The 21,882-nt window shown below is 39.2% G+C and overlaps 1 protein-coding gene and 1 long non-coding RNA gene across 2 annotated transcripts in view; both read right to left on the reverse strand.

Annotated features, from left to right (window-relative positions):
* The window catches only part of LOC104731940 (putative glucuronosyltransferase PGSIP7), a 214,799-nt gene that overhangs the window by 146,863 nt on the left and 46,054 nt on the right, over window positions 1-21,882 (reverse strand). The window lies entirely within an intron of this gene.
* On the reverse strand, window positions 12,187-13,789 carry LOC104731933. Its single transcript, XR_758694.2, has 2 exons — window positions 13,426-13,789; window positions 12,187-13,180 (listed from the first exon to the last, which is right to left on the reverse strand). It is a non-coding gene; the product is annotated as an uncharacterized LOC104731933 (long non-coding RNA).

The raw sequence follows: 21,882 nt of genomic DNA on the forward strand, positions 1-21,882 counted from the left end.
GTTGAAGAAGATCAATACGCTGAGGAGGAGGAAAGAGAAAGAGAAGAGGAGCATAGAGAGAGGACCCGCCAAGCCTCGCGGAGGCTTAAGCAAAAGGAAGTCGACACTCCGGCGAGATTGTTCAAAGTCTTCCGGAAGATGAGCTTCGTTGGTACCCGATACCCTCACCGTGAGACAATGAAGCAATTGGGCATCGCTAGAGACGTTGAGTTTTTGTTCGATATGTGCCAGATGGGCAATATAATGCGATCCCATCTAGAAGTTTATGAAGAGGAGACGGTCCACTTCCTTTCAACCCTGAAGCTGCACTATTTCGAGGATCACCCGACCCTACCACCCGATGGGGGGATCGGGTTCATCACCTTCTCTGTTCGGAACACGGAATACTGGCTGACTTTCAAGGAGATGGAGACGCTGTATGGCTTTAAGGCTGGTAGTGGGGAAGGTATGGAGGTCAGCAAGGAAGAGATGAGGTCCCTATGGCTGACAATAGGAGACAAGCACCCCTACAAGTCCACCAGCTCCAAATCTGCTCAAATAAGGAGCCCTGTTTTGAGGTATTTTCACAAGTCCCTCGCATGCACTCTTTATGCTAGAAAAGAGACTGGGAATGTGGACGACCATGAGCTTCAGTTATTGGATGTCGCATTGTGTGGAGTTTTGGATAGTGCTAGGGATGGAACACCGCTAGTAGGAGCCATAGCTGATACTAGTATGTTGTTCGTGCTACTCGATCAATTCCTGTACTTGAAATCGTGGGCTGTGAAAAGAAGAGAAGGAGGCGGAGAGATCTCTATTGGGGGACTAGTTACACCAATCTTAGTGGCATGCGATGTGCCTTTAAAGGGAATTGTCCACGAACCAAGGTGGCTGGATGCGGACTACCTCGTGCTGGCGAGATTCTTGGCCTATGAGAGGCTTAATGACATGGCATTGTTCAAATTTGTCCATCCAACCGCCGGAGATGCTCAAATGGTTTTACCCAATGTCGCATACACCAAGGTTTGGTTAGGGCACAACATTGACTTCGCACCGCCGTTGGAAAAGCTGTACAACCCGGAGGAGGAGTCCGAGGCTGAGAAGAGAGAAGAGACCGGGCAGAGACAAGGAGATAGCTTGGAGGAGTTTGATTTTGAGGAATACGCATGCTCTCAAAAGCAACCAGTCGGAGTGAGGGAAGCTTACAAGAGAATTGGATGGCTGAAGAAGATGAACAAGTTCCTGGTGAAAAAGGTGAAGGATCTTGCTGGTTCNATGCTAGAAAAGAGACTGGGAATGTGGACGACCATGAGCTTCAGTTATTGGATGTCGCATTGTGTGGAGTTTTGGATAGTGCTAGGGATGGAACACCGCTAGTAGGAGCCATAGCTGATACTAGTATGTTGTTCGTGCTACTCGATCAATTCCTGTACTTGAAATCGTGGGCTGTGAAAAGAAGAGAAGGAGGCGGAGAGATCTCTATTGGGGGACTAGTTACACCAATCTTAGTGGCATGCGATGTGCCTTTAAAGGGAATTGTCCACGAACCAAGGTGGCTGGATGCGGACTACCTCGTGCTGGCGAGATTCTTGGCCTATGAGAGGCTTAATGACATGGCATTGTTCAAATTTGTCCATCCAACCGCCGGAGATGCTCAAATGGTTTTACCCAATGTCGCATACACCAAGGTTTGGTTAGGGCACAACATTGACTTCGCACCGCCGTTGGAAAAGCTGTACAACCCGGAGGAGGAGTCCGAGGCTGAGAAGAGAGAAGAGACCGGGCAGAGACAAGGAGATAGCTTGGAGGAGTTTGATTTTGAGGAATACGCATGCTCTCAAAAGCAACCAGTCGGAGTGAGGGAAGCTTACAAGAGAATTGGATGGCTGAAGAAGATGAACAAGTTCCTGGTGAAAAAGGTGAAGGATCTTGCTGGTTCAGTGAAGGTAATGGGAGGACAGATCAAGGAGTTGCAAGACAGGGCAAGCTGTGCCTCACCTCCTACCTCGGCACAAGCACCTACATGGATGGGAAAAGCGGACCACTAGGAGGAACTCGAGGACTGCCACCTCCGGAACCTTAAAGAGCTTCATCGTACGAGCCCCGAGCTGAGGAAGACCTCACCCGACCAGAAGCATCGAGGAAAAGCCACTCTAACGCTTACCTGACACCCAATCCGATAGGGTACACGATGCACTATCTGATGCACCCATCGAGCACCCAATCAAGTGATTATGCTGGAATTTTTCCTCCACCGTACCAGATGCCATACACGATGCCGTACACGATGCACCCTGCGAGTGGATACACCGGTGATCATTTTGGGCCTCTTCCGCCATTTCCATCCTACTACCCGATGCCCTACCCGATGAGCTACGCGATCCCACCCTCGATCAACACCTCGGATGCTGGTCCGAGCAAGTCGTCTGTACGCATATCTGAGCTCTCTGACAAGCATACACCGGCACCTGCTGAAGCCAGAGACGACCCTGGCTATACGTTGGCAAGCATGGAGGCTGCTGCAACCTCCTTCTTCACCAACCCATGAGGTACCAATTTCATCCAACACTTGTATATACCATTGCATTTAGTTTAATTCATTTTGTGTGATTCTTGGATTCTTTTCCAACTTTTATTTACACAGGGACTGTGTAATTTAAGTTTGGGGGAGGGTCCTAGAATGTATTTAACATTGTGTTTTATTTTCTTATTTTTATTATTTCAAATTTTTGCATGCTAGTTTTATTCATTTGAGTCTGCATCTATGTGCATTAAAAAACCCAAAAAATTTTGAAAAATTTCGAAAAAAAAAAAAAAAAAAAAAGAGTGTTCATGTAGTTGCATTTACATATTAGGATTGAGTCTAGTTTGTTTCATATAGGATTGTTGCATATGCATCTTAGGGGACAATGATTAAAACCACCTTGTTTAAAATCAAACCTTAGGATTGAAGCTATAGCCCTTAATCACAGTTCATTGTTGCTAGATCAGTCTTTGGAAAAAAATGAAAAATCTTTGCTTAGACCCTTTGTGTCGATTGAATGCTTCCTCCACTTGCTTGAACATTAGAACATCTCTATATTATTGGATTTAATTTGAACTTTAATTGTCTTGCTTATGGAACTTGAATACTTGCTCATGGTAACTCTAAACTCGGGTTAGCACTCCACTTTCTACCAATCTTTTCATTTAACCCGATTCATTTCTCCTACCCATGAACCCAAACCTTTCTTTCAAACCTTGTTGTGAATTGTTGAGTGAGGCCTTTTTCATTGTGCTATAGGTTGTGAAACCTTGAGAGTATTGAGAACGACAAAGAACTGCCTCTTGATTTAGCTAAGTTAGATTTGAACTAGCTAATAGATTCTGTTTTGAAAGATAGGTGGTTAGAATGTTTATTTGGGGATGGGTTGTGGAATATATTAAAAAAAAAAAAAAAAGAGAAAAGTCCCTAAGGTTAGAATTAATTAGCTCTAAGTCTCTAAGTAAAAAAGAAAGAAAGAAAAAGTTCTTGCTATAGTCTCCTAGAAAGAAAGAAAAAAAAAGAATATATGTATATTAGGAGTTTAGCAAAGAAAAAGAAAAAAGAGATTAAGAGCTAGAATTTTAAAGTCTAAAAGTCTAAACCTTAGGGGGTTAAAAAAAAAAAGAGAGTTAAAATCAAGGGTGTGGATAGTTAAATTCTAGGTTTAAATAAAAAAAAAATTATTATGAATGTATGAGAAAAGGGTAGATCATCAAGAGTTAAGCTTTGTATGCCCAAATTGTTCTCAGTCTTAGATAGTTTTCACGACTGTCTAGCATTCCACTTTTTGAGAGAAACCACCTAAATAATTTGCTTGAAACCACCTTATCAAAAAGCCTTACCCTTGAAACCAATTGAGCTTGATTCACCTTCCATTTGCAAGAATTCGCCAAACACTTAATTGAATGTAAAAGAGATGTTCCTTATCTTTAGTTGGAGGTTGAGCTAGATCGATGCATGGCAATAAGCATTGAAAAATATTTGTAAGTATGTTGATTGATCTTAGCACCATTAAACTATCTTTAAGGACTATAGCTTGCATCCTTCGGTTAGCATCTTAAGGTTATGAGTCCCCACTTTCAAACCGTACCTTCTTACTTACTTGCTAGAGGACTAGCAAGATTTAAGTTTGGGGGTCTGATAACACTCTAATTTACATGTTTTTAGCATCCTTTTTTGTCCATATTTTGCATTGTTCATACCTCTAACTTAGCATTTTTAGACCATTTACTGTAGGAATCAAGTTTTAGAGCATTTAGGGTGTTGCATTTCTGCATTTGCATATATTGGATGAAAACAGGTGCTAAAGAGCCAAAAATGGGGAAAAACAAGGACAACTCGAGCATGTACCCGAAGGAGCCATCGAGCTACAAGAACAAGTCCGAACCCCAACACGATCGAAGAGGATCCAAGAGCGCGAAGAGCAACCCGAAGATCCACCCGAGGAGTTACCCGACTCAAGCCTCGTGTACCCCATCGAGTAGACCATCGGGCAGGTCTGGGAAGCTAGGTCAAATGGGTTTCCATATATAAACCCCCTCTTTCCCTAGCTCGCAAACGAGCACGCCGCAGACCCTCAAACCGTAAAGCGAGAGCTTATGTGAGAGAAATGAGCGACTCAACATTTTTTCTTGTTTTTGTACTTTTAATTTGTAGTTTTTCATAGATCTTTTATCCCTACTCTTTTCTACTCTACTCTATCTTTTTAATAATGTCATTTTCGTTTATTTCTATGGCTTTATCATTCGTTTCTATGTCCGAGTAGTGTAGCAAAGTTTCTAGGGATGGGATAGATGATTAGGTGTTCTTGATCGGTTAGGATGCTTTAGTTGATTGTTATGATAGATAAATTTCCTTCTAGGTTGATGTTCTTAATGCGGTCAACAGACCGACAGGTTGAGACTAGATCTAGGGCGTTTACAATGCTACAGGCCGAAAGGAGTAGATAAAATGCTTGATTAGGTCAATGCTAGAGGTATACTTAACTTTGAGTGACAAAATCAGATAAGTCTAAGTATATTGACAAAAAAAAAATTGTTCTTAATGTCTGCTTGTTCATATTGCTAGTGTGACAGTGTGGTAGTATGTTCAAGGTTGATTGTTACTATTGCGACAGTGTGGTGACAAGGTTTTAGAGGTTCATTGTCTAGGAAATAATTGCTTGAGGCATGTAAGGCATCCGTATTAGTCTAGAACACTTAAGATTCGATTACCCTCATCCTTAGGAACTTTCGTATTTCATTCCTTGCATTTTCCTTACTTACTCGACCACTTACCCGATCAGGTACACGATAACCTGCATCAAGTAATACATCGAGCTGTTCATAGTTCACTTGCATACTCGATCACCCCACTCGATCCTGTACTCGATTGCTTTCATTGAGTGCTTAGGTCGTGTGGTTTACTTGTCTATATTCTTTTACTTTGTTTTTATTAGAACTGTTAGAACCAAACCCCCTTATTGCTTGGCTTGACTTGCTTGATTCTGATTGCATCCTATCTGTTAGCATAACAACCATTTGGATTGATAACCCTTTGTACTACAACTGCATAGGGAATTGATACCCTAGGTGAAAACCAGTCTATCAAAGGAGCAGAAGAAAATCCAACTCGAACGGTCACTTGACCGAGCACTGGGTCGAGTTGGCCGAGCCGTCTAGCTATTTTGTCTTTTATCATTTTTAGGGCTTCCACTACTTTTTCTATATAAGGGCTTGTACCCTGCAGCCATCAAGGAGTTCAGCTTCTTAGATAGTCAGAAAACCTAGTTTTTACCCTTTTTGGGGATTATTGCTTTTGCACTTTTATTTTCTTAGATCTTGTACCTCCTTGACGGAGAAAAACCAAAGATTCTTCATATTTGTTGGTTTCATAACTTTCAAAATATTGAGAATTCGAGTTTGATTCCTTCTTCAATATTGTAGATCTTTGCTTTATCTTTCTATTGATGCAAGTTTCGGTATTTTCTGGGTTTATGACTTTGTTGTTCATCATGTGTGCTTGTGAGTAGTTGCTTAGGATCTTGAGGATGGCTTAGGCTGGCTTGTGTTGAGGTTTGTTTGATTTGGTCAAGCTTGATTGTTTAGGATCTCTTCTAGGCTAGATGTTCTTAATGCTGATCCTATTACCGAGAGGGTAGGGTTTGATCTCAAGCCTCTTAGCATCACATCAATGTTTAAGGTGCAAAGATAAGGCTAGATCTAGAGATTTTCATTAGGCTTGCTAAGAGATTAGAAGTCTTGTTTGATTATTGACTTTGGATGATTTGTTGCTTAATGCTTGCTTGTATAAGTTCTTTGCTTTGTGAGAACAAGTCTAGAAAGATATGAGTTTGATTGTTTTTGCCATGAGAGTGGATTAACATGTTCTAGGAGATCATTGTCTAGAGATTAGCTCAAGTTGTTTGAGATTTGTTGACCAAGTTAGATGACCTCAATCATTAGTCCAGCCCATGAATCCCTCCTCAAGACCTTCCTTGTTTATTGATTTCCTAGCTTAAATGTTGTTGTTTGATTTGCTTTTGTATTGCTCTGTTTTTCTTGCATTGCTCTGTTTCTCGTGTTTGCCCAGCTCGACCCTGCACTCGATCTACACTCGATCGAGTGCTTGCTCGAGTTCATCCCCAGAATTCTTGTTTATGCCTTGTAGTTGTCCTGTCTCACTTCCTGTTTCATTCTAGTTGCATTTCAGTAGCATTCACTTAGTATTCCTGTCATAACTTGCCTTGCATTAGTTCATTACTTGCATTATCATAGCTTCTATTTCTGTTCTAGTTTCATCATAGCTTTGATTAGTCTGTTCTCTTTACATTTAGCATCTATCTTAGTAGCTTTTACATTCTGCATTTTACATTTCATCAATAGGTTGTTAGTGACAAACATCCTTCATATTTGGCTTGACTTAGACATTTATGCACATCCTGATTGCTTGCAAACACTCAGATTGGATTGACACCTCTTGTACTACAACAACATAAGGGGAATTGAAACACCCTGCCATCTATTCATTCATTTCATATCTCATCATCATTCACCAATCCTTACACCACAAATCTATGTGTTTCAATTTGGCGCCGTTGCCCATTTGAGTGTGTTTTGTGACAATTAGGATCAATATAAGTTTAAGATTGAGTTCTGTCTCTACTTTAATCACTACTGATCTAGATTCTTCTTCTGCTTGGTTGTATTGAGTTTCAGGTACCAACTCGACCATCAACTCGACCACCACTCGACCGAGTGTGTGATCGAGTACCTGATCGAGTCAGAAGCCGGATACAAATAGACCTCTCATCTCAGTCGACTCGACCTTCAACTCGAGCCAGTGCTCGACCGAGTGTCAGTTCGAGTCCGTAATCATGTTTCAAAGCAGTCTGTTCCATTATGTACCCATGCAACAGCAACCAGGGTTCCAGGCTCAATGGTGTCACCCTCCAATGTTTCAGACCTACCAATCCCAAGAACCTGACTTACAGGCTATGATGCAACAAATGTTGCTTGGGCAACCAATAAGCAGATTGAGGAAGCAAGACAGTTTACTGAGATTACCCAAAAGTTGAATTCTTATTCTAATGCCCTGAGTAACAAGCTTGAGAGTCTGACCTCTACATTCCAGTACATGGAGAGCTCCATTGCTTCTACTTCAGCTCCTAAGCCTAACCAACTCCATGGAAAAGCTATTCAAAACCCAAAGGAGTTCACAGCAAAAACCATACATATCTTTGATGAAGAAGTCACTAAGGACAGTGAAGTTCAAGCTGGGGAGGATTGGTCATTTCTTGAAGTTCAGAGTGAAGTTTGTGCAAAGCAGACTGAATCCGGTAGTGCACTCGACCATGTGCTCGAGCCAGAACTCGACCGAGTGCCTGATCGAGTGGTCAATCGAGCTGAAGGATCAGAAGCTGTAAAGCCTGCTAAGTACATTCCTCCTGCTTACAAACCGCCTCTACCATTCCCAGGACGTTTCAAGGCACAGAAGCTTAAGAAATTAAGGAAAATAATTGAGAAAAAAAAGAAATGTTGGCTTTGCAACAAGAGGATGAGAAAGCCTTGAAGGAAGAGGTTGTGATTGAGAAACAAGAGGAAGTGATGGCTATACAAGAGGTTATCATTGCTTACCAAGAAGAAGAGAGAGGACCTGCCTTGGAATAGTATGATCCATATCCTCTCTATACGGACTGACTCTAAATTTAGTATAGTAGGTCCCCCTCTTACCATAACATTTTTTAAATGCTACGATAGTCAGAGCTATTATAGCGCTAATCGTCTGCTATAAAATAATCTTTTGTAACATTTGATTCATGCTATAATAAAGTTTTTCATAACTTTTTTTTAGTGTTGTAAAATATTATTTTATATCATTTTATTAGTATTATAAAATATTGTTTTGTATCTTTTTATTAGTGCTGTAAAATATTGTTTTGTATCATTTTGTTAATGCTGTTTAATGTATATTATTATGTGCTATATTTCAATTATTTGAAACCTATATTGCATAAAATATAAATTGCAAATTGATTCATAAATAAAATTAATATTACATTAAATTTATAAACCATACATTTTATATAGAATCATTCTATCAAATACCCAAAAAATACAAATGCTTGAATCACCAACCAAGTCATAAAAAAAAAGGCAAGTACATTTCTTCACCAAACCAAGTCATAAAGAAACCGAAGCAGCTCTAGTAGATCTCCAACTCATACCATTTAACAGCCAACGCCATTCCATCAGCAGATCACCTTAGAGTCTTTGGCTTTGTGTGAACTCTCTATTTCTTCATAGAGTCATAACGCATGTGCAGAGACCAATAACAATTGCCATACCTCAAAGATCTTCCTGAACTCAAGCTTGTCTTCCTTCTTGACAGTTATCAAACACAAGCAAGAAGCAGTTTTTTGTTGAACAACCTGAAATCAAGAAACCGAAATAACATAAGCAGACAGACATATGGTCCCAGGATCACCAGCTGAAGTTTTTCTCTGCAAAGTTCACCATCAAACAACAACGTAAATAAACAAAACCAAATACCAAACACAGAACAACGTAAATCCTTCCTCTATTAGAAGGATCAGAGGAAGAGGAACAAAGAACTTCACAAGTCATGAAGAAAACTGAGTTATATACATGTGATGTCTCCATTTCAGCTACTCTAATCACTTGCTCCTACACACACATAAATCAGATTCAAAATCAATCTGAGAAAAGCCATACTAAATCTCATCTTCGATCTTAATTAATAACCTAAACGAGAAAGAAAAAACTAGTAGAAGATTCAAGCCATTAACCTAATCGAAATCACAAGAACAAAAGCTAGAACGAAACAAATCTGACCTGAAGAGAAGGCGAGAATCCAAATTAGAAAGACTTTTGGCTGAAAACCCAGAAAGTGAACCAGCATCAGTCCCTGGGAAAAACAAACGGAAACCAAAATCAGTCACAGAATGATACTGAGTGTGTTTGATTCCGATGAACAAGTAAGTTTCGGTGGTGGTGTTGTGATTTTGCTTCCTCCGATTGCTACGAAAGATCCGATTTTGCCTTGGGTTTGGTCTTCGGAGAATCATCTGGAGATGGGAGGGATAAGATGAGAACGGTAGCTCAAAGGCAAAGAAGAGAAGCTAATGAAAAATCGTGGACATAGAGAGAAGCTATAGAGGAAGAGAAGAGGAAGTGTTTCTCTTGCACACACAAACAAACAAACAAAAAAAAAAAAAGAAGAAAAGAGGAGCGTGAGTGAGACAGCAAAGGGAAGTCAGAAAGAAGGAAGGTAGTCCATTGATTTAAATAAAATCAACGGTGTGTATTAGATAAGGGGTGATCCTTAACTCTATGGATCAATCAATCAGAAACCAGCTTTTCTATTTACATTTTAAAATTTGTAATACTTGAAATATATATTTTCAAAATTACTAGATTAATTTTGTAATACTTGNCTTCTTGACAGTTATCAAACACAAGCAAGAAGCAGTTTTTTGTTGAACAACCTGAAATCAAGAAACCGAAATAACATAAGCAGACAGACATATGGTCCCAGGATCACCAGCTGAAGTTTTTCTCTGCAAAGTTCACCATCAAACAACAACGTAAATAAACAAAACCAAATACCAAACACAGAACAACGTAAATCCTTCCTCTATTAGAAGGATCAGAGGAAGAGGAACAAAGAACTTCACAAGTCATGAAGAAAACTGAGTTATATACATGTGATGTCTCCGTTTCAGCTACTCTAATCACTTGCTCCTACACACACATAAATCAGATTCAAAATCAATCTGAGAAAAGCCATACTAAATCTCATCTTCGATCTTAATTAATAACCTAAACGAGAAAGAAAAAACTAGTAGAAGATTCAAGCCATTAACCTAATCGAAATCACAAGAACAAAAGCTAGAACGAAACAAATCTGACCTGAAGAGAAGGCGAGAATCCAAATTAGAAAGACTTTTGGCTGAAAACCCAGAAAGTGAACCAGCATCAGTCCCTGGGAAAAACAAACGGAAACCAAAATCAGTCACAGAATGATACTGAGTGTGTTTGATTCCGATGAACAAGTAAGTTTCGGTGGTGGTGTTGTGATTTTGCTTCCTCCGATTGCTACGAAAGATCCGATTTTGCCTTGGGTTTGGTCTTCGGAGAATCATCTGGAGATGGGAGGGATAAGATGAGAACGGTAGCTCAAAGGCAAAGAAGAGAAGCTAATGAAAAATCGTGGACATAGAGAGAAGCTATAGAGGAAGAGAAGAGGAAGTGTTTCTCTTGCACACACAAACAAACAAACAAAAAAAAAAAAAGAAGAAAAGAGGAGCGTGAGTGAGACAGCAAAGGGAAGTCAGAAAGAAGGAAGGTAGTCCATTGATTTAAATAAAATCAACGGTGTGTATTAGATAAGGGGTGATCCTTAACTCTATGGATCAATCAATCAGAAACCAGCTTTTCTATTTACATTTTAAAATTTGTAATACTTGAAATATATATTTTCAAAATTACTAGATTAATTTTGTAATACTTGAATCTTTTTTATTTTTGATATATTTTATGATATTGGTGTTAAATAATTTACAATTAAAAAATTAGTGTTTATGGTTAAGAATTAGTAGTTTCAAACCCTATACCCTAAATCACAACCCTTATACCTTATACCCTAACATCAAAGACTCTATTGCATTCATTCTTATTTCTATTTTGTAATAAGACAATATAAAACATTAATAGTTTCTATATTTATTCTAAGTAGAAAATTTAATAATTTACAATTAAAAATTTAGTGTTTATGGTTAAGAATTAGTAGTTTCAAACCCTATACCCTAAATCACAACCCTTATACCCTATACCCTAACATCAAAGACTCTATTGCATTCATTCTTATTTCTATTTTGTAATAAGACAATATAAAACATTAATAGTTTCTATATTTATTCTAAGTAGAAAATTTAATAATTTACAATTAAAAATTTAGTGTTTATGGTTAAGAGTTAGTAGTTTCAAACCCTATACCCTAAATCACAACCCTTATACCCTATACCCTAACATCAAAGACTCTATTGCTTTCATTCTTATTTCTATTTTGTAATAAGACAATATAAAACATTAATAGTTTCTATAATTTCATTGTTATTCTAAGTAGAAAATTTAATAATTTACAATTAAAAATTTAGTGTTTATGGTTAAGAGTTAGTAGTTTCAAACCATATACCCTAAATCACAACCCTTATACCCTATACCCTAACATCAAAGACTCTATTGCTTTCATTCTTATTTCTATTTTGTAATAAGACAATATAAAACATTAATAGTTTCTATATTTTCATTGTTATTCTAAGTAGAAAATTTAATAATTTACAATTAAAAGTTTAGTATTTGTATTTATATTATAAGTAGATTTATATATACTTCAAACCTTATATACTCTTATACCTTAAATCCCAAACCATAAATCCTACATTCTAAATCAAAAATTCAACTAACGTTTTATTATTATTTTGTATTTTGTAATAATTTTTATTTTATTTTATATTTTTAGTATGAAATAATAATTCGTTATATTTTTTTTCTTAATTTTGAAACAGAAAAATATTCTACAAATATTAACCATTAATGATATTTCATAAATATCATGAATTATTTTTGTTGTGAGTTGATAATGTTATTTTAGTGATTCTGGAGAATGTTAAGAGATTGATATAAAAAAAATCTCTAACTTATTTTATTGAATTATCACAAACCGTTAGTAGTATAAAATTTGCATAATTCAGAATACATTTCCTATAAAAAGATGCAAAATGCTAAATATAATAAAAATTGTCACAACTCACAAGTCTCATATACTAAACTCTCACAAGTCCCCATTTCGTCCCACATTCTTGCAAGTATTCTATCTAAGTTTAGCATCACAATCTTTAACCTCGTCTGCCATATTTGCAACTGAATCAAATCCAATGTAGGCAAAGAACTGTGACTCGACCAGCAAACTCAAGACAACATCCAATCAATTTCCTGAAGCTTTTGTGACCACTCACCATCGATGAAACTGCTATGTCGTGTCAAAGTAAACTTCATCAAATTTGGACCTTCTTACAACTTTATCGATGAATATTTTGTGATGGTTCTCTGTTTGACCTGAATACCATTCGTAGCCAAAATCAGATAATTCAGAAATATGATTCGAGTCGCTGAAATTGTTGGTCGCTTTGCGGATCTCATCAGCAGAAAAGAATTTGACGGGATTGAGTTTGCCATCGCAACATTCGATGAGATCTTCGAATAACATCGCCCCGTCTCTCAGACGCGTAATCAGATAATGGCTTCTTCTTCTTCTCCCTCCGCCAGTTGAACCACCAAGAGTGTATTCCAGAATCAGTGTCAGCCAATTAACCACGCAACTATGCAGAATCCCACAAAATTCAAAAGCAAAACATTAAAGGCTCCAAATCCTTCAACGAGTGGTTAATGAAACCGCAACAAACTGCTAGATAACTAAACAAGCAAGTGAAATGATACTCTTCACCAAAGCAAATGTAAGAGTAGTGATAGGCACTTCCAGCTGAAGGAAAAAGGCTAGAGAGTGCTACAGAAACACCAGCTATAAAGAATGAAAAGGCTAGAGCAGGTCCTGAATGCTCTCTCCCCACTGTTCCCACAAGAATATAAACCCCTGCTCCAATTGTTGATACAACACCTAAAAATTTTACAAACCAAAACTCTGATGTTTAGCGAAGAACACATCCAAATACAAAAAAGACACATAATTTGTTATCATATCCTACATAAGGACAGCGAAAAACAAACAAAAAGCTACAGACTTTATAAACCCAGATATTACAGACACAAAATCAGATTGAGAAATTCATTGACTTACAAAGAAACATCGATTCCTAAAAATTAGTATTTTTGAGAAGATTGATTAGTTCATAATAAGAGTACCAATTGCGATTAAGTGAGGAAAGGTCAAGGCTTTGGCGAGCTGCTGGTCATGAGACTCAGTTTGGCAACCTCGTGAATGGCCACCTCTGGTGACGGCGGCTGAGATGATGGAGGAGAAAGTGGTGGCGGCGGAGGAAGAGAAATCGCCGATGAAGCGGACGTGGAGAGAGACGGAGACTGAGAGGGAGAGTAGAGATCGGAGAGAGAGGAGAAGTGGAGAGAAGAGGAAAAATTTTCTTCGATTTAGATTAGGGATAAATGAATTGAATTTTTTTTTTTTTTTGTATAAATGTTGTTTTTTAGGGAAAAAAAAGATGAGCTAAGTTTTAAGTTGGCGGACAAACTAGAAATTTGGCTAAGTGTTTTGCCTCTTCGATGATTTTCCAGTTACAATAATGATTTTTGGATTCCCGCTTATTGAAAATCTTTCATAGCGCTACAATAATGCTATAATAGAGTTCACTTCCGATTTTGACAGTTTTAGTAGCAGTTAGTAAATTTGCGCTACAATAATATGCTACCAATGCCCATATTTCTTGTAGTGTAAATATGCTTTATTTTCTTAGTAGTTTTGATGTGTTTTCTTTTATGTTTGTGTTGGACAGGTCTTTCAATGAAAGTGTAGATGGGTATGGAGAGATTTGGACTTGGAGAAGTAGATTCGCAAGCCCATTCGACCGGCCCACGAGAGGTACTCGACCGAGTTGGCAAAGATCTAGGGCCCACTTGATTCTCATTTCTCTAGAATGATCGAGTGGAGGGAGAAAAAGAAGAAAAATTTTGAAATTTCAAACCTTGGTCAAGGAGCTCGACCACGTGCTAGTCGAGTGTGGGGTCGAGTGGCAGCAAAAAGAATGTCAAAGATTCCCATTTCAAATTTGAATGGTATGGACGCTCCACCCTTGTCTCCTTGTCCCCTTAGCTTCTTTAAATAGAGCTTGATTCGATCATATATCTCTCACACTCTCTCATTTGCTCAAAACAACTAAAATCAAGTTTGAAATCTCTCTCAAAGTTCATCTTTTTGCTCAAGCTTAGGGATAACACTCTAATTTACATGTTTTTAGCATCCTTTTTGTCCATATTTGCATTGTTCACACTTCTAACTTAGCATTTTTAGGTCATTTACTGTAACAATCAAGTAATAGAGCATTTAGGGTGTTGCATTTCTGCATTTGCATATATTGGATGAAAACAGGTGCTAAAAAGCCAAAAATGGGGAAAAACAAGGACAATTCGAGCATGTACCCGAAGGAGCCATCGAGATACAAGAACAAGTCCGAACCCCAACACGATCGAAGAGGATCCAAGAGCGCGAGGAGCAACCCAAAGATCCACCTGAGGAGTTACCCGACTTCACCCTCGTGTACCCCATCGAGTAGACCATCGGGCAGGTCTGGGAAGCTAGGTCAAATGGGTTTCCATATATAAACCCCCTCTTTCCCTAGCTCACAAACGTGCACGCCGCAGACCCTCAAACCAGAGAGCGGGAGCTTCTGTGAGAGAACTGAGCGACTCAACATTTTTTTCTTGTTTTTGTACTTTTATTTTATAGTTTCTCTTAGATCTCTATCCCATACTCTTTTCTACTCTACTCTATCTCTTTAATAATATCATTTTCGTTTATTTCTATGGCTTTGTCATTCGTTTCTATGTCCGAGTAGTGTAGCAAAGTTTCTAGGGATGGGATAGATGATTAGGTGTTCTTGATCGGTTACGATTTTTTAGTTGATTGTTATGATAGATAAATTTCCTTCTAGGTTGATGTTCTTAATGCTGTCAACGGACTGAAAGGTTGAGATTAGATCTAGGGCGTTTACAATGCTAAAGGCCGAAAGGAGTAGATAAAATGCTTGATTAGGTCAATGCTAGAGGTATACTTAACTTTGAGTGACAAAATCAGATAAGTCTAAGTTTACTGACAAAAATGAATTGTTCTTAATGCTTGCTTGTTCATATTTCTAGTGCGACAGTGTGGTAGTATGTTCAAGGTTGATTGTTGCTAGTGTGAAAGTGTGGTGACAAGGTTTTATATGTTCATTGTCTAGGAAATAATTGCTTGAGGCATGTAAGGCATCCGTACTGGTCTAGAACACTTATGATTTGATTACCCCCATCCTTATGAACTTTCGTATTTCATTTCTTGCATTTTCCTTACTTACTCGACCACTTACCCGATCAGGTACACGATAACATGCATCGAGTAATACCTCGAGCTGTTCATATTTTACTTGCATACTCGATCACCCCACTCAATACTATACTCGATTGCTTGCATCGAGGCTTAGGTCGTGTGGTTTACTTGTTTATATTCTTTACTTTGTTTATATTAGGACTGTTAGAACCAAACCCCATTATTACTTGGCTTGACTTGCTTGATTCTGATTACATCCTATCTGCTAGCATAACAACCATTTGGATTGATAATCCTTTGTACTACAACTGCATAGGGAATTGATACCCTTGGTGAAAACTTGTCTATCAATTTGGCGCCGTTGCCATTTGGTTGTTTTAATTTTGCTATGTTTAGGATTTCAGGATACTAGATCAAGTTCGTTTGTTTATATTTGTTTTGGATACTGACTTGTTTGCTTTCGTTTTTCTTTGTTTTGAATCTCAGGTACAACCTGAGCACCCACCCGACCCGTCACTCGATCACCTGGATCTAGTTGATCCTCGTGTACACACTCGGATACTTACCTGTGCATGCAAACACGATCCAAGGGTAGTCAGAACCTGAGTCCTTTCATCGACAACATCCACAAACCTCGGCTACTCAGACAACAACAAGCTCAACCAAAACCAGCAATCATTGAGGAGACGATGAATAATCAGAATGGTCCACCGGCTCCTCAAGCAAGGACAACCATAGGAGGAGGAGATGCTACGACTACTCACACTCAGAGGAATGGCATTGTGCCACCAGCTGTGCAGAACAACAATTTTGAGATCAAGAGTAGTCTCATCCAGATGATACAGAGCAACAAGTTTCATTGACTGCCAATGGAGGATCCATTGGATCATCTGGATGAATTTGATAGGCTCTGTAGCCTAACAAAGATAAACGGAGTCAGTGAAGATGGATTCAAGCTCAGGCTTTTCCCATTCTCTTTGGGAGATAAAGCACACATCTTGGAGAAATCGCTCCCTAAGGAGTCCATCACCACTTGAGAAGCGTGCAAAAAGGTATTCCTAGCCAAATTCTTCTCAAACTCCAGAACCGCAAGGCTGCGAAATGAAATTTCCAGCTTTGTACAGAAGAACAACGAAACGTTCAATGAAGCTTGGGAACGTTTCAAGGGGTACACTACTCGATGTCCACATCACGGTTTCAGTAATGCTTCATTGCTGAGCACACTATACAAAGGAGTGGTCCCCAAGATACGGATGTTGCTGGACACCGCAAGTAATGGTAACTTCCTCAACAAGGATGTTAATGAAGGTTGGGACCTAGTTGAGAACTTGGCTCAATCTGATGGCAACTACAATGAGAAATATGATCGCTCTGTGCGATCTACAGGAGAGGAAGATGCCAAGTATAAGAGGGACATGAAAGCCCTCAATGACAAGCTCGATCAGCTCCTCAACCAGCATAAGCATGTCCATGCTATATCAGAGGAAGAGCAGTTTCAACAACAAGATGGGGAGACTATGCAGCTAGAGGATGTTAACTACATCAACAACCAAGGAGGTTACAACAGAGGGTACAACAACTTCAAGCCAAATCCTAATCTGTCTTATCAGAACCCGAATGTTGCGAATCCTCAAGACCAAACCTACCCATCTACAGTTCAACGGAACCAGACCCAACAGAAGCCTTTTGTCCAGTACAACCAAGGCTATGCNTGGAGAAATCGCTCCCTAAGGAGTCCATCACCACTTGAGAAGCGTGCAAAAAGGTATTCCTAGCCAAATTCTTCTCAAACTCCAGAACCGCAAGGCTGCGAAATGAAATTTCCAGCTTTGTACAGAAGAACAACGAAACGTTCAATGAAGCTTGGGAACGTTTCAAGGGGTACACTACTCGATGTCCACATCACGGTTTCAGTAATGCTTCATTGCTGAGCACACTATACAAAGGAGTGGTCCCCAAGATACGGATGTTGCTGGACACCGCAAGTAATGGTAACTTCCTCAACAAGGATGTTAATGAAGGTTGGGACCTAGTTGAGAACTTGGCTCAATCTGATGGCAACTACAATGAGAAATATGATCGCTCTGTGCGATCTACAGGAGAGGAAGATGCCAAGTATAAGAGGGACATGAAAGCCCTCAATGACAAGCTCGATCAGCTCCTCAACCAGCATAAGCATGTCCATGCTATATCAGAGGAAGAGCAGTTTCAACAACAAGATGGGGAGACTATGCAGCTAGAGGATGTTAACTACATCAACAACCAAGGAGGTTACAACAGAGGGTACAACAACTTCAAGCCAAATCCTAATCTGTCTTATCAGAACCCGAATGTTGCGAATCCTCAAGACCAAACCTACCCATCTACAGTTCAACGGAACCAGACCCAACAGAAGCCTTTTGTCCAGTACAACCAAGGCTATGCACCTAAGCCACAATACCAAGGGACCTACAACCAACCACCTGGGTTCCAACAACACCAAGGTCCACCGATCCAGTCACAAGAAGCCGAGTTACGAGGTCTTATTCAGCAAATGATTCAGCAACAGGCTACAGCTTCTATGGACATCACGAAACGGTTCGCGGAAATGAGCAACAAGATCGACTCAGGATACAATGACCTCAATGCCAAGTACGAGTCACTCAACAAAAAGGTTCGACACTTGGAAGGCCACCACAACAACCAACCCACACCAAAGATCAATCAACTGCCAGGTAAAGCTGTTCAAAACCCCAAGGATTATGCGGCTGCTCAGGCCATTTTCCTGGATGATGACTATGAGGATTACCTCACTGGGGACAGTGATGATCAAAATGGGGAGGATGTGGAAAACCAAATGAAAAATGAGGCGAAATACTATATATCCGAGTATGAACCCGAGCCTTCACCCGAAGAGACTGATCGAGTTGATGATCGAGCACTGGTTCGAGAATCACAAACTGAAGAACAGGCCGAAGTGGAACCTGATGACCTACACGATGGTGTTGATCGGATGATGCATCGAGTAGATGTTGAGAAGGGAGATCAGCCTCAACCACCTGCACTGGTAGGAGGGGAGTAGGAGGAAAGGTTCAATGCTGCACTTGACATCCAGTTGGAGGCGCTTCCAGAGCGAATGGCTAATCGCAAAGCTCCACCACCTACGCTTTTGCCTCCACACGAGCTTCAGGAGGAAGCTGCTAAGGAAGCAGCTAGATTGGAGGATGAGGTTAAGGAAGCTGTCAAGGAGATCGGATTTGAGATTCTGAGAAGTGGAGTTTGCTTGGATCCTTAGGTGAGAATTGAGGAAAAACTTGAAGATCCTGGCTCTTTTACATCGCCGTGTTCGATAGGACTTCGGATCTTCAAGAGCTGTTTGTGTGATCTTGGAGCTTCGGTCAGCATAATGCCACTTTCAGTTGCTAACAAGTTGGGATTCTCTGATTTCAAACCAAGTGATGTTCATATATTTTACCTTGTTTTCCCTTAGTTTATTCACATCGTTTGCATCTTTTGCTATCTATTTTGACCATTATTGCATAGCTTTAGGACCAATCATGCATTAGAGTTTAGTTGCATTGCATTTGCATCTTTTCATGCATAAACAGGTGATTTTGGAGCTTAAGGAGCATGGAAGCAATGTTGAGGAGAAGTGAAGCAATCATGAGGAGAAAGCAAGAGAGTTAAGGCTGAAGAACCAAGGTCCGGAGTCCAACTCGACCGCACACTCGACCAGACACTCGACCGTGTGCTGAGGAGGACTTGACCGAGTGGAGGATGCACGAGAGAAGCCAGCTCGACCTGCCACTCGACCGAGCACAGGTCGAGTTGACCGAGCCGTTGACTATTTTGTCTTTTAGTATTTTTAGGGCTTCCACTCCCACTCCTATATAAAGCCTTGTACCTGCAGCCACCAAAAGAATCCAGCTTTTTAGATATTCTCTAGACCTAGTATTTACCCTTTTGGGAATTATTCCTTTTGCACTTTTATTTTTCTTAGATCTTGTACTTGTTTTAAGAGAGAAAAGACTAGATTCTTGTATTTTGTTGGTTTCATAACTTTCAAGATATTAAGATTTCGAGTTTCATTTCTTCATCAATATTGTAGATCTTTGTTTTATCTTTCTAATAATGCAAGTTTCAATATTTTCTGGGTTTTTGACTATGTTCATCATGTGTTCATGTGAGTAGTTCTCTAGGATCTTGAGGATGGGTTAGGCTGGATTGATCTTGTGGTATGTTTGATTTTGTCAAGCTTGATTGTTGTAGATCTCTTCTAGGCTAGATGTTCTTAATACTGATCTTATATCTGAGAAGATAGGGTTTGATTTCAAGCATCTTAGCATCACACCAATGTTTAAGAAGCATAGATAAGGCTAGATCTAGAGCTTACCATTAGGCTTGCTAAGAGATTAGAGGTCTTGTTTGGTTTGAGATGTATTGCTTAATGCCTGCTTGTGTAGATTCTTTACTATGTGAGAACAAGTCTAGAAATGCATAGGTTTGATTGTTTCTTGCCATTAGAGTGGATTAAACATGTTTTAGAATAATATGTCTAGAGATTAGCTCAAGTTGTTTGAGGTTTGTTGACCAAGTTAGATAACCACAATGATTAGTTCAGCCCATGAATCCCTCCTCAAGGCCTTCTTTGTTTATTATTTTCTTAGTCTTAATCATGTTGCTTGCTTGTTGTTTGATTCGTTTTTGCATTGCTCTGTTTTTATTGTGTTGCTCTGTTTTTACGTTTAGTCCAGCTCGACCCTGCACTCGATCTACACTCGGTGGAGTGCTTGCTCGAGTTCTTCCCCAGAACTTGTGTTTATGCTTTATAGTGGTCCTGTTTCATTCTTGTTTCATTTCTGTTGCATTCATTTAGTTTTCTGTTCATTACTTGTCTTGCATTAGTTCATTTCTTGTATTACAGTAGTTTCTATTTCTGTTCTTGCTTCATAACTGTTATAGCCATTCTGTTTCATTTACACTTAGCATCTAGTTCTTGTAGTTCTACTTTCTGCATTTTATATTTTCATCTTAGGATTGTTAGTGACAAACATCCTTACATTTGGCTTAACTTAGATTCATATGCATGTCTTAATTGTTCACAAACACTCATTTAGGATTGACACCTCTTATACTGCAACTGCATAAGGGGAATTGAAACACCTTACCATCCATCCATTCATATCTCACCATTGCATACATTCATCATTCTACCACAACAAAATACCATGTTTCACCAAGTAAGCTGTATTTGGTTCTAGCTGATAGGACGGTGAGACACCCGATTGCCATTCTAGAGAATCTGCCTCTAAGGATTGGGAGACTGGAAGTGCCTACCGACTTCATGATCCTGGATATGGATAAGGAACCAGATGATCCACTTATTCTAGGAAGACCATTTTTGGCAACAGTTGGTGTTGTGATCGAAGTAAAACAAGGCAATATCAAGATAGAGCATGGTGAGTACTTCAAGATGGAGTTTGATGTGAAAAAAGGGGTTAAGAGGCCAACCATAGATGGTCAAACTTTTTCCACCAGGACGAAACAAAGGAAAATGCTACATCTTGAAGAGGTCAAAACCACATTTGCCACGGAACCTGGACAAAATCTGGTAGATCTTTTGAACCAGCCTACTATAGTGGAGAGGATTCCAGAACCTCTTCCACATGGATCCCATGCTTAAGGAGCATGAAGAGTCAAGCTTAGTGACTATAAACAAGCTCACTTGGGAAGAAGTCCCAAAGGTATCTTTTAATTTTAGTTTATTTGCTTTATTTACTTTTATTTAATTTTTCTCTTTTTACAATTTTTACAAAAAAAAAAAAAAAAAACGACAACTCCCTAAACTTAGGCTCCTTCATTTTAATACAACTCCCTTACTAGGGTTACTAATAAAACGACAACGCTTTGGCTAAACAAAACCAAGCTCTTTATTTGAATATTAAACCTTCTACTGGATTCCAAGTGTTTGACCTCTTTAGCCACTTTTGACTTTCTCCATTTGTCTTGCTCTTCTCCCCTTTGTTCTCAACTTTCTCTTCATGAAAGCTACTGGGACTCGTAGCCTATCAGGAAATTGCTTGAAAGTACTACTGTGGTGGACATGGCACATAAACCAGCCTTCTTTGTCCCTGGTAATCTTCGATGCATTCAATCTTTTTAGTTTAATACCTAAACCTTAGGCATTATTTGCTCACTCGCAATAAACTTTGATGTGCAGATTCAATGTCAGTTTGGAATCTTCTTAGAGAGTTTAGAATAAGAAAGGTTCACATGGCAGTTGTTCTTAATGAATACGGTGGAACCGTTGGAGTATGTTGCTGGTTGTCCTCTTCTTTACTTAA

Source organism: Camelina sativa, chromosome 12 (genome assembly GCF_000633955.1).
Source record: "Camelina sativa cultivar DH55 chromosome 12, Cs, whole genome shotgun sequence".
Lineage (NCBI taxonomy): Eukaryota > Viridiplantae > Streptophyta > Magnoliopsida > Brassicales > Brassicaceae > Camelina > Camelina sativa.